Below are 12,336 nucleotides of genomic sequence, written 5' to 3'. Positions count from 1 at the left end.
TATCTAGTTAGGTGCGCGTTCACATAAAAGGGGTGGTATCTGGAGCATTCGACCAATCACAAACATGGAGAAGCGTACTGACAGCGCAGCGTCATACTTCCTGAATGAAAAGTGAAATGAAACTATAATATTAGTCAAATATGAAGAAGTTAAACTTTAAACATCCATGACTTAAACACTTTATCCAGGATCAAAGCCACACAGTTGCACCTGCAAGGTGAATACAGCTGGTAAAAGAAAAAGTGTTTGAATGCGTACATTAACAGGTTTATGATATCACTGCCCCGTCCAAGACACGAGTCGATCTGACTTTAATTAGGCCTACATTTGACTCGAGTGTTTCGTCAACTTAAAGGTGGGGTATGTAAGTTTCAGAAACCGGCTCGTGATACACTTGTTGTTATATTCCATAGAATGCTCTTAACATCCCGATAGCAATGAATATCTTAAGTGCTTTGACAAAAAACCCATAAAAAAAAGTCATCTGTGGAACCCATAATACTGTAAAAAGTACAACCAATCCGTTTAGCCGCCCTGTCTGTCAGCCTTCCATCTCGTGCACGCACAAATGTATCTCGTGCCCTCATTGGGCGTGCATTGCGCCTCCATGTGTGTTGGAGGAGGTGCTCTGTAAGGACGTCTGAAGGAAGCGGCGGATTCTTTTCGGCTGTGTACTTTCAAATTTTAGCGCACTCGAGCCGGTTTCTGAAACTTACCTACCCCACCTTTAATGTGTTGCTTAAAATAATACTTCTGCATACAGTATGTGACACTGTGAGTGTTGCACGGCCAGATACGGCTCAGCTGACTCAGATAAGGAAATATATGATACATTATGATGTGATATGAATGATAATGGGACATATCAACATCTGCACACAGTGCCGCGGACTGTAGGCAACGTAATGTTACTTTGATCCGGTTACTTATGTTGTGGCAGATATTTAATTAAGCTTTCTTAACATAATAGTATAATAGTTATTATAGTCAGATTGCTCTGAAGATGGGAGGTGATGTTCTATTCATTTTCACGTTCACAGTCGGTGATTTTGGCCGGCCGTCTTTCCTGCAACGGCAGTTAAAAACTGTATTTCCTCCGCACACTGAGCTCTGATTGGTCAGCAGGCGTGGTGCTTTCGCTGAGTTGATCTCTTATCCTGGAACATATCCGGCTTCGGAGCACAGGCTAGGTTCCAGGATAAGTCACCATGGAGATCTAGCCCGCTAAAAAGTGAACCAGCTTCGTAGTACCGGAAATCCCAGAAGTTGTCTTGCTAAACGAAAATCCTGCTTCGTAGTATACCCCCCAGGTCGGGACCAGGTTAGGTTGCAGGCTAACGGCCCCTACACACGGCGGCGTGCGTTACCGCTTGGCGGTGGGCGTGTCTGAAGCTTGGGGATTTTTTACGAACAACGCGACCAACAACCAATCACATGAATGTCCCGCCCCGGACATACAAAGCAAAGAATTAATGCTACATCCATGCTGGCTAAATATACTGTCTATGCTTGCTAGCTGTCCATTCAAACGAAGAACACTGGATATAAACTCCCCAAACAGCCGAACACCTACCAGTTTCACCCACTGTCTCTGCCACCTCCCCCCATGCCTGGCTCCTCCGGTTTGTATCGCTGTATGTAAAGAGGGACTGGTCATATAGTACCGCCACGATCATTTTCTCCTCCATTTTTTGACATATGGGAAATAACTGCGGTCTGGCTCTCCCAACATACACGCGGTTTGATTGGCTAGCGCTTGTAATGTCAGATTTGCATACGCGGGATTTGATTGGCTGACGCCTCCGTCGAGGCGGCAAAAGTAGAACATTGCTCTACTTTTGCAGCGAGCACCACGAGAAAAGCTACGCTTTGCTCCCACAATGCAGTTCGGCGAATCGTGACGTCACCCCATTCAAAGTGAATGGGCAGAAGCGTTGAAGCGGCAACGCACGCCGCCGTGTGTAGGCTCCGTAGAGCTCAACTCAGTGAAAGCACCGCCTGCTGACCAATCAGAGCTCAGTGTGCGGAGTTTAAAGTGATCAAGTCATATTACAGGAGAAAGGAAATACAGAAAAACTGCCATTGCAGGAAAGACGGCCGGCAAAAATCACCGACTGTGTGAAAATGAATAGAATATCACCTCCCATCTTCAGAGCAATCTGACTATTATAACATTAGCGTTAAGAAAGCTTACTTAAATATCTGCCACAACATAAGTAGGCCTACACTGAGTGCAGACGTCGATGTGTCCCATTATCATTCATATCACATTATATCACATCATAATGTATCATATATTTCCTTATCTGAGTCAGCTGAGCCGTATCTGGCCGTGCAACACTCACAGTGTCACATACTGTATGCAGAAGTATTATTTTAAGCAACACATTAAGTTGACGAAACACTCGAGACAAATGTAATTAAAGTCAGATCGTGTTTTAGACGGGGCAGTGATATCATAAACCTGTTAATGTACGCATTCAAACACTTTTTCTTTTACCAGCTGTATTCACCTTGCAGGTGTGGCTTTTATCCTGGATAAAGTGTTTAAGACATGGATGTTTAAAGTTTAACTTCTTCATATTTGACTAGTATTAAAGTTCACTTTTCATTCAGGAAGTATGACGCTGCGCTGTCAGTACGCTTCTCCATGTTTGTGATTGGTCGAATGCTCCAAATGCCACCCCTTTCATGTGAACGCGCACCTAACTAGATAGGACACGGCTGGCTTGAGCGATCCACTTGATAACCAGTGTCGTAGTACAGTTTAGCGACAGCGCGTATGTTTTGGATTAGGCCAACCGGCTAACTCAAACATATCCAGGTTAGGTTGAACCAGCTTCGTAGTACAGGCCCCCGGTGTTTCCAGAAATTAGACGTAGATGCATACATCTGCAGTCAGTCTGTAAGGGGCAATCCGACAACCCACACAGCTCTAGTTTACGCTGGTAACGACCTAGAGCACACCCCTCAAGTCCAGAGATGTAATCCGAAGACATGCAGCGATTTCTTCGGTCGTTAATTCAGAAAAAAAAACGAGTGCGCTCTGCCTAGCTACGTTAGCTAGGTGTTTATATTTGCACTTCCAGGATATTTGCACCTCCATGAAAATGGCGTATTTATATATATATTAGGGCTGTCAAGTTAACGCGTTAATAACAAAACAAAAATTAACGCCACTAATTATTTTAACGCGATTAACGCATGTGTATTTTTTTCCTCTACCGCCCCGTAGTTTCAGAACGCATCGAGTTTAAAATATCATCTACAAGCTGATGCTGACAGCCCCGCTCCTGCCGCCCGCTTGTGGCAGACCACACTTCCACGCTCACCGGCAGGCACCGACTGGCTATTGGGAGGACCGGGAGGGCGTGTGTATGTGTGGCCCGAGCGAGCGAGAGAGAGACCTTACGTGCATTGTTGTTGTTAGCATCTGGTGCTAGCTAGCTGCGCTAACGGATATAAGGCGCTGTTTCGATGAAAACAGAGGAGCGACATTTCGCCACAACTGCGCCGAGCACTTGACTTTATGCAGGAAGCCAGACAGTGGGACATTGTACGAAAAGTCAGCACACTCAGCACGGATAGTGCGCAACATGATTGCAGAGTCCAGGCAGCTCCCGTTCGAGCATATGCCTTGAGTTGCACATAGCTCCAACGATCCATCTCACACACACACACACACACACACACACACACACACACACACACACACACACACACACACACACACACACACACACACACACACACACACACACACACACACACACACACACACCACACACACACACACACACACACACACACACAACACACACACACACACACACACACACACACACACACACACACACACACACACACACACACACACACACACGCACACGCGCGCACACACACACACACACACACGCGCACACACACACACACACACACACGCACACACACACACACACACACACACACACATTAGGTTCCAGGTTGAATTGAGGTGAATATTTGTAATGTTCAGAGGTTGTTGTGTTTAATATTCATGAGAATATTTGTCATTGTTCAAATGATAATAAACATTAGCATAAAGCATATTTGTCCACTCATATGTTGATAAGAGTATTAAAAACTTGAAAAATATTCCTCTAAGGTACAGATCAAAAATGTGCGATTAATTTGCGATTAATCGCGATTAACTATGGACAATCATGCGATTAATCGCGATTACATATTTTAATCGACTGACAGCCCTAATATATATATATGGCTCGTGTTGCATTGTGGGTAGCTCGTGACGTCACTGTGTGTGAAAGAATAGTATAGGTCCTATACTATGCCGTTTTTGCATTTATTTTGCATTTACCCCGAGGATGTCCAAAATACTTTTTAAAAAACGGCATAGTGTAGTATTATGAAACAATCATACCATACAATTATTTAAATGTATTACATTAATTGAGTAGAACCAACCTATTTGTATAAGTTAATAATGATTATTTAATTGATATCAACCAACTTATTTTTACAAGTTAAAGGTGGGGTATGTAATTTTGGAGAAACCAGCTCGAGTGCGCTAGAATTTGAAAATACACAACCGGAAAGAATCTGCCCCTTCCTTCAGACTTCCTTACAGAGCCCCTCCTCCAAATGGCTAGAAAGGATCCGCCTTGTGTAAATATGAGTGAGTTGCTTTGGATTAAAGTTTCAAATGTAATGCAATGCAACTTCCCTGAAAAGAGACGTTTATTCCACCCTAAATTAGACTCATATACAACTGAAAGCACAATACTATGGACAACCATTTGGATTTTAAGCTGATTAAAGAGGTGAGACACAAATCCAAGTGGACTGGAGTTGCTCTCGGTCTCATTATATCCTGATTGCACTTGTATAAACAGCTCAGAACTCCAGCTGAAAATGCGTGTGAATGCTGTAAATGTGTGGCTGAACTTAGGCAGAAAAAGCTGAACATTTGAATAGCTGAATGGTGTCTGTAGCTGCTGTTAGCTACATACACCAAGTAAGTGTGTTGCTGAACTTAGAGGAAAAATGCAAAAAGTTAAATTAATAAAAACTAAAATTGTTAAAGCTCAAATGCATTGCACTGACTTTGTTGGAAAACTTGAGAGTGAAATGTAAAACTGCATTCACAGTAATTATAGAAAAAAGTGCAGACAAGTCACTCCAACTTAGCTGAAGTCATAAAGACTCGAATTAGATTTTCCCTGTCGCACAGAAACAAATCCATCCAAATAACACCTGTCCGTTCATGTGACTTCCTTTCCAATTAGCCAGTTAGCAAACAACACCAAACAAACTCGCTCTGCTGTCGCTCTGCTTCCCGCCTTATTACCTTTCCTCCATCAGGGACAGTGACTTAGTCACTTAGGTTGACTTAGGTCAATTAAAAACACTTAAGAGGACTCAATGCAGCATCTCAACCAAGAATCCAGGCTAATTCAAACAGACTTTTTCATTTGGGGACTAGTTCTTGGTAATCGTCTCTCTCCTGGGGGCCTGTTAAAAGGGACATTATCCTTTTCAACAGGAGAGCGGACTTTTTGCTTCTCTAGAGAATCACAGAGCTCAGAAAAAGGAGAAGAGTTGCCTTTTAAACAGAAACGCATGAACTCTCTCTTCCTGTCTGTCTGTTACTGCTTTCACACTGAGCTGCAGTCGATACTTCAAGCTGTGGTCAGAGAGGTGAGTTATCGAACAAAAATCTCTGTCAAAGTGCAATCTGTCCACTAGTGATGACAGTTTGACACTGAAGCTTCGAACGGAGCTTCAACCCTGGACTTCCTATTCCATAGAAGCAGTGCTTCGAAGCTTGCTTCAAATCACGTGACATATGACGTACGAAGCAGCAACTGCTTCAAATCACGTGACATGTGACGTCCGAAGCAGCAACTGCTTCATTTCCTGAATGAATCACTTGACTGGTTCGCGGTCCATTCACGCGATTCAATGCACTGCCTCGTCTCGATTCTGACAGGTGACAGGTTGAAACAGTTTCAAACTTGAGTGCTTCAACACTTTATGACCGCTCTAAACAATGCACAATGTGTGGGTTGTTGTCGTAGTTTGCGTTGTTGCTCTTGAGTTGTTGTTGGTATTGCATTTGATATCATTATAGAGCAAGCCAGGAAGAAAGATAGGTCGTTCTGGCTCGGGAAACACTTCGAAATGTGGAGAAGTTGTGAACAAAAAGACAATTATCAGTAATATAAAAACAGTTAAATATTTCAAGGAATAGATAGCCCAGTGGGTAGAGCCGGCGGCCCGAATGTGGCGATGTCCTCCGCGCAGCTGGTTCAAAGCCCGGAATGGACGTATTTTAATCATTGCTTTTCAACTTTAATAACTGATAAAAGGCCCTCTCCTCCCCAAAACATGTCCAGCACTCTCTAGTCTCTTCTCAATAACCCAATACACACAATTATCAATCTTTAATTGCAAATAGAACATGATATTCAGTCTTAGTGTGTGTGTGCATCGCATATTTTTCAAGGCAAAGATACGCATATTTTTCAAGGCAAAGATACGTTAAACCCACTGCAGCCTTGCACTTCGCCAGGAGAGGTCGCTGTAACTGAAGCTTCGAGAAATGAACCTATTTCCGACACAATTGTCCAAGTGGTTCGACGCTTCATTCAAAGCTTCATTTTGCCATCACTACTATCCACGACAAACATATTCTCATGTTCATAATGGATCCATCCCAACGCTTTGTTGCATCTAGATGGATCTCAAAGGAAAGACATACGGACCAAGTGAGTTTTATAGGTAACAGGAACTTATTTACTCTGATACATCGGGGTTCATACTATAACTGTGGTGCATTCGGCCGAGGCTATATACAGGACCGTCCTGTAAACAGCTCTCTGAAATGGCTATATACAGGACCGTCCTGTAAACAGCTCTCTGAAATGCATATACAGGACGGTCCTGTATATAGCCATTTCAGAGGGTTGTGTACAGGACGGTCCTGTATATAGCCACTCCCGGTGCATTCAGCTGGTTGGAATAACAATGAAAATGGCTGATATGCTAAAGTCATAATAAAATGGTATAAGGCAAGACAAGATATGACATTCTAGAATTAGGTCAAAGTTATGGGCCTTGGGAAATATTTCCCCAACAATAATCATAAGCGTGCGACAATTCATGGGCTAATTGCCTGAATTGGATTGGCAGCCCGTGATTCAACAGTGTGCTACCTCTTCAGTTAGCAGTCCTTTCACTTAGTCACCAACACATCATACAACAATGTGTTCATATGTTTAAGTGGGGTGGAGACATTTAACACAAACCTTTCTAATTTTAATTACATTTATTTAATTTGTATTCAATGAAAACACATATCTGAATTTAATGCCTGACTTTTTGAGCCTTGGCAATTAAATTCTACAAAAATAAAAGAGCACTTCAAAAGTAAATTTAGACAAATGTAATGCGGGAAAACCTGAACACCAGGGAAAGCCCCAACTGATAGAGGATTGAGAGGGTGTAGAAGAAAAGGGTGAAGGAGAAAGGGTGAAGGAGAAAGGGTGAAGGAGGAAGGGTGAAGGAGGAAGGGTGAAGGAGGAAGGGTGGAATAGATGGAGGGGCTTGAGGTGCATGGAGGTATTTCTTTAAGCGTTTTTTTTTTAGATATCACTCGATATAAAGTGGGGAAACCCGGCACTCTGGGAGAAAACCCTATATATAAATACGATAGAGAGGGTGAGGATGAATTGTAGATGGAGGTGGGGTGAGGAAGATGAAGGAGAAGAGAGATGAAGAATGGGAAGAAAAGGCAGCTACTGTCGTCGTAAACAACTAGCAGTGGCTTCTATTATACTCCTCTCTTTTCTTCTCTTTTTTCTTATCCTTTTTGCTTTTCTTCCCCACACGTAGCTTTCCTTCCACGGGGGTCTGCTTTGGGTCAGAGGCTTCTTCTGGCTCCTTCCCCTGGTCCTCTTTCAGCAGCACCTCCTCTTGTGCCTCGATCTGCTTTGGGTCAGGGGCTTCTTCTGGCTCCTTCCCCTGGTCCTCTTTCAGCAGCACCTCCTCTTGTGCCTCGGTCTTCTTTGGGTCAGAGGCTTCTTCTGGCTCCTTCCCCTGGTCCTCTTTCAGCAGCACCTCCTCTTGTGCCTCGGTCTGCTTTGGGTCAGGGGCTTCTTCTGGCTCCTTCCCCTGGTCCTCTTTCAGCAGCACCTCCTCTTGTGCCTCGGTCTTCTTTGGGTCAGAGGCTTCTTCTGGCTCCTTCACCTCTTCCTCCACCTTCTTCTCTTTGGTGTAGCAGCTCTGGTCTTTCAGCACTGCCGCCCAGCTCCGTTTGTTCTCCTCTCCGCTTTCCAGTTTCTGCAGACCTACCTGTCCGGCCTCGGTCTTCGGTAAGTCGGGGAACTCTTCCACTTCTTTCTTCTCATCCGTCGCCTCTGAGGTTTCACAGCTCTGGACTATATTGGCCAGGCTGTCCATCTCATTTACGATAATCCCCTTCGCTTTCAACGCCTTTTCCCTTCTCCTCTCATTTTTTTTCTTGTTTCTGTTTTTCTCTTTCTGAAGCATTTCCTCTCCGGCCTCGGTCTGCTTTAAGTCAGGGGACTCTTCTGGTTCTTTCTCCTCTTCCTCTTCCTCTTCCTCTGGGGTGTCACAGATCTGGTCTTTATTGGCCAGGTTGTCCTCTGTCGGTTTGACCTTCCACATCGGTGTGAAGTTAATTTCCCAGCAATTTGGTGTCTCAACAACGAGGTCATTTATGGACTCCTTCTCTGGTTTCATCAATTCCTCATCCAAGCTAAGCTGTTTCTCAGCCTGGGCCTCAGGGAACTTCTCGTCCAGTTTGATGTCCTTGACTCTTTTCCATTGTTGTTTTTTCTTCTTTCTGCTTTTCTCTTTCTGCAGCACGACCTCTCCGCTCTTCTTTAAGGAGAAGAACTCTTCTGGTTCCTTCTTCTCATCCTCCACCTCTGTGGTTTCACAGCTCTGGTCTTTAATGGCCACCGCTGCCACAAGGCTAAGTTGGATCTCCTCTCCGCTTTCCTCTGTCTGCAGCTCTACCTCTGCTGCCTCGGTCTTCGGGAAGTCTGGGAACTCTTCTGGTTCTTTCTTCTCATCCTCCACCTCTGGAGTCTCAACCACTTCCTGTGTGGACTGTTCTTCATCCTCCACCTCTGGAGTCTGAACCACTTCCTGTGTGGACTGTTCTTCATCCTCCATCTCTGGAGTCTCAACCACTTCCTGTGTGGATTGTTCTTCATCCTCCATCTCTGGAATCTGAACCACTTCCTGTGTGGACTCATCCTCAGTGAACTTCTCCTCCTGATATTCTTTCATCAAGGAGTCTTCCTCTGCCTGGCTGTGAAGTGTCTCAGCTAGGTCCTCAATGGATTTATCTTCTGGATTCTTAATTTGATCCTCCATCTTTCGGACTTCTGTCACCATCACTGTCTCCCCGTTGTGTTGTTGCTCCGCCGTGCCCTGAGGTAAATTCTCCTCCAGGTTGTTTTCGACCTTGACTTCCTCCTCCAGGATTTCTTGCTTCACAGCCAGGAGCTTTGTGGACATTTCCTCCAGATGTGACTTCTTGTCCTCAATCTTCTGGAATTTCTCCTTGATCAGTTTGCTTAGAGAAGCCCATCCCTCTCTTTTTTCTGCCATGTCTTTTCTAATCCTCTCTGCCAGGGACTTGTTATCTTTCTCAACGCTTTCAACGTTTGTCGCCTTTTTCTCTTCCAGGCGCTTTGAAGATTCCTCCTTCAGTGCATTGTATTTCTCCTGCCAGTTTGTGGCCACTGAGGCACTGTGAGAGAGCGACTCCTTCTCCTGTTTCAGACCCATGATTTCAGAGTCTTTCTGGTGGATCACTTCCTGCCAGCCATTCTCAGCTCGCACAAATCCTGCATTGTTTTGCACCAGCAACTGGTTTGATTGTGTCAGACCCTTTATTACAGCTTCCCACTGCTCGATCCTGGTAATCACCATATTCTGGTGATAAGAGCAACTCACCTCCCAGTGCTTGTTTTTCATTGCCAGGTCCTTTGCGTACTTGTCCAGAAGTTCATATTTGAACTCCCAGTGTTTGATAACCTCTACAAGTTTAGCTCTGCTGAAGGTATTTGTGGCCTCTGGCCTCTGAGCGGCTTCCTGCTCACACACTACTGGGCTAATTATTCCAGCCATGGCACAGTTAGTTTGGACTTGAATTGTGCGTAGTTAGAATAATTGAAGTGTGTCTGTAGGAAACCGTGTTTCTTTGTAGAAAACGGTAACTGTCTTTAGTAGATTTTTTCTCTGTAAAAGACTGTATTGCTCGTATGTTGAATGTAGTTTTCTGTAGAAGTTAGTGTATCTATTGAATCCAGATGACCTGCAATTAACACGACCTGTTCCGAGGGAGTACCAGAGTATTCATGTGAATCACCCTTGCATGTTTTGAATGTTCCGAATTCCATTCCAACATCAAGGCAGATGATGTCATGAGGTGTAGGTGCTTGGATGTTCTTTATCATGGCCTTCAAAATGGATTCTCAATTGAAGTGTAAAAGAACAATACTCAACACCATGTTCACTTCAAGCATTGAAATATATTATCATTATGTTAATTAACCCAAGGTAAAATGTGAAATTAATTGATTAATTTTGTACTTGCTTTGTCTATTTTCTACTGATTTCTCAAGTGTTAGGAATCACTTATGGGTGCAGTTGTTTATATGTGCTTTTAAGCTAATTGCAATTACAATGTGTTGATTATGTGCCATTTATATTTGAAGAAGGAAATGTAAATCAACAAAGAAGTCATGTTCTAGGAATCTCTGTTACGATACATTATTCAACACCAAACTTTTTAATCTGCTCAGTTATTTTATATTATTATTAGCATGTTTTCCTTTTCTTCAAGGTTCAAGGCTTTTATTGGTCATACGTACATAGCTACAGTGTAGTTATGACGAACATCTTAGGTCACAGGCTTCTCCAACATTGCAACACAATAACACAGAAAAGCTGAAAAAATAGTGCAAGTAAATAACTAAAAATAGTGAAATAGTGCAATAAGACCAATAAGAGTCTATATACAAGAGATTGGAATATTATATATTGGATAAATCATTTCTAAATTGCAGCCATGAATGTTATGGATGTTGTGTCAAAGTTCAGGTGTTTAATAGTCTTATGGCCTGTGGATGAAACCGTCTCTGATACCTCATTCAACGCAACTCCAGTTCAAGCTCCGTGCTAGAGCTTTTCAGGTTCAGAACCGGTTCTTCGGTTTAGCGGAAGCTCTTTTCACACCGCCCAGAGTCCGACTGGTGCTGCGTCATTGCGTCATCGTTTGCGTTATGACGTAACCGTTTGCGTGCCTGCTTCATAAAGCCAAACCGCGCGGAAAACCCTCACAGCTGACACCAACAACAACAACAACAATGGCCGATTGTGTTGAAGCGCTACTCGTTTTGGTTTTGCTCTGTCTTAACGAAATGGAAGAAATGGGATGACTTTACTACCAACTTTACAGTCGTTACATGTTAAATTCAAAACTGCTTTACAATCCTAAACATCAACGACGATTCAGATTCCGTAGGAGAAAGAAGGTACATATACGTCCTATTATTTCACACACAGTGACGTCACGAGCTACCCACAATGCAACACGGGCCATATCTATATATTAGTGCTGTCAAAATTATCGCGTTAAGGGCGGTAATTAATTATTTGAATTAATTGCATTAAAATATTTAACGCATTTAACGCATGTGCAGAATGGCCCGCCCCATACGTGCCACCAGTGGCAGCGCCAGGGTATGGCTGGGGTAGGCTACACCAGAAATGGCTTAGCCCCACCATGAAAAATGATGTTAAAGTAAGCAAAATAAAATCAGCCAACTCGCGCGGAGTAAATTGCACAGACAGCAGTTAGTAAGATTGATTTCAGTAGCCACGGTTTTGAAAACTTTTGTCACGAAGTGATCGTCTTCTCAATAGAACATATTTGATAACGGCGTGGTGTTGTTGCAGGAAGTCCCGACGGAAAATACTTTTGCTGTAGTACAGGGGTGCACATAACTGGTACGCAGGTTATGTGCGTAATCTGAAATGCGTACCGTCACTTGTGTCACAAAGCGCATTTGCGTACATACGTATTTGTGAAGCTTTTCCAGAAGGCGGTTAGATCACCGGACGCAGGGCCGCCCCTTGCCAACTTGGGGCCCCAAGCGACATTGTGAGATGAGGCCCCCCCCCCCCCCCAACCGACAGGAGTGAAAAAATGTTTGCAAATATAATTCCTGTTTATTATTATTATCAACAGTTACTTTTTTATACAGTGAGGTAAATGGTAAATGTGCATGTATGTCG

Source organism: Gymnodraco acuticeps, unplaced genomic scaffold, assembly GCF_902827175.1.
Source record: "Gymnodraco acuticeps unplaced genomic scaffold, fGymAcu1.1, whole genome shotgun sequence".
Lineage (NCBI taxonomy): Eukaryota > Metazoa > Chordata > Actinopteri > Perciformes > Bathydraconidae > Gymnodraco > Gymnodraco acuticeps.
This window is presented reverse-complemented; position numbering follows the sequence as displayed.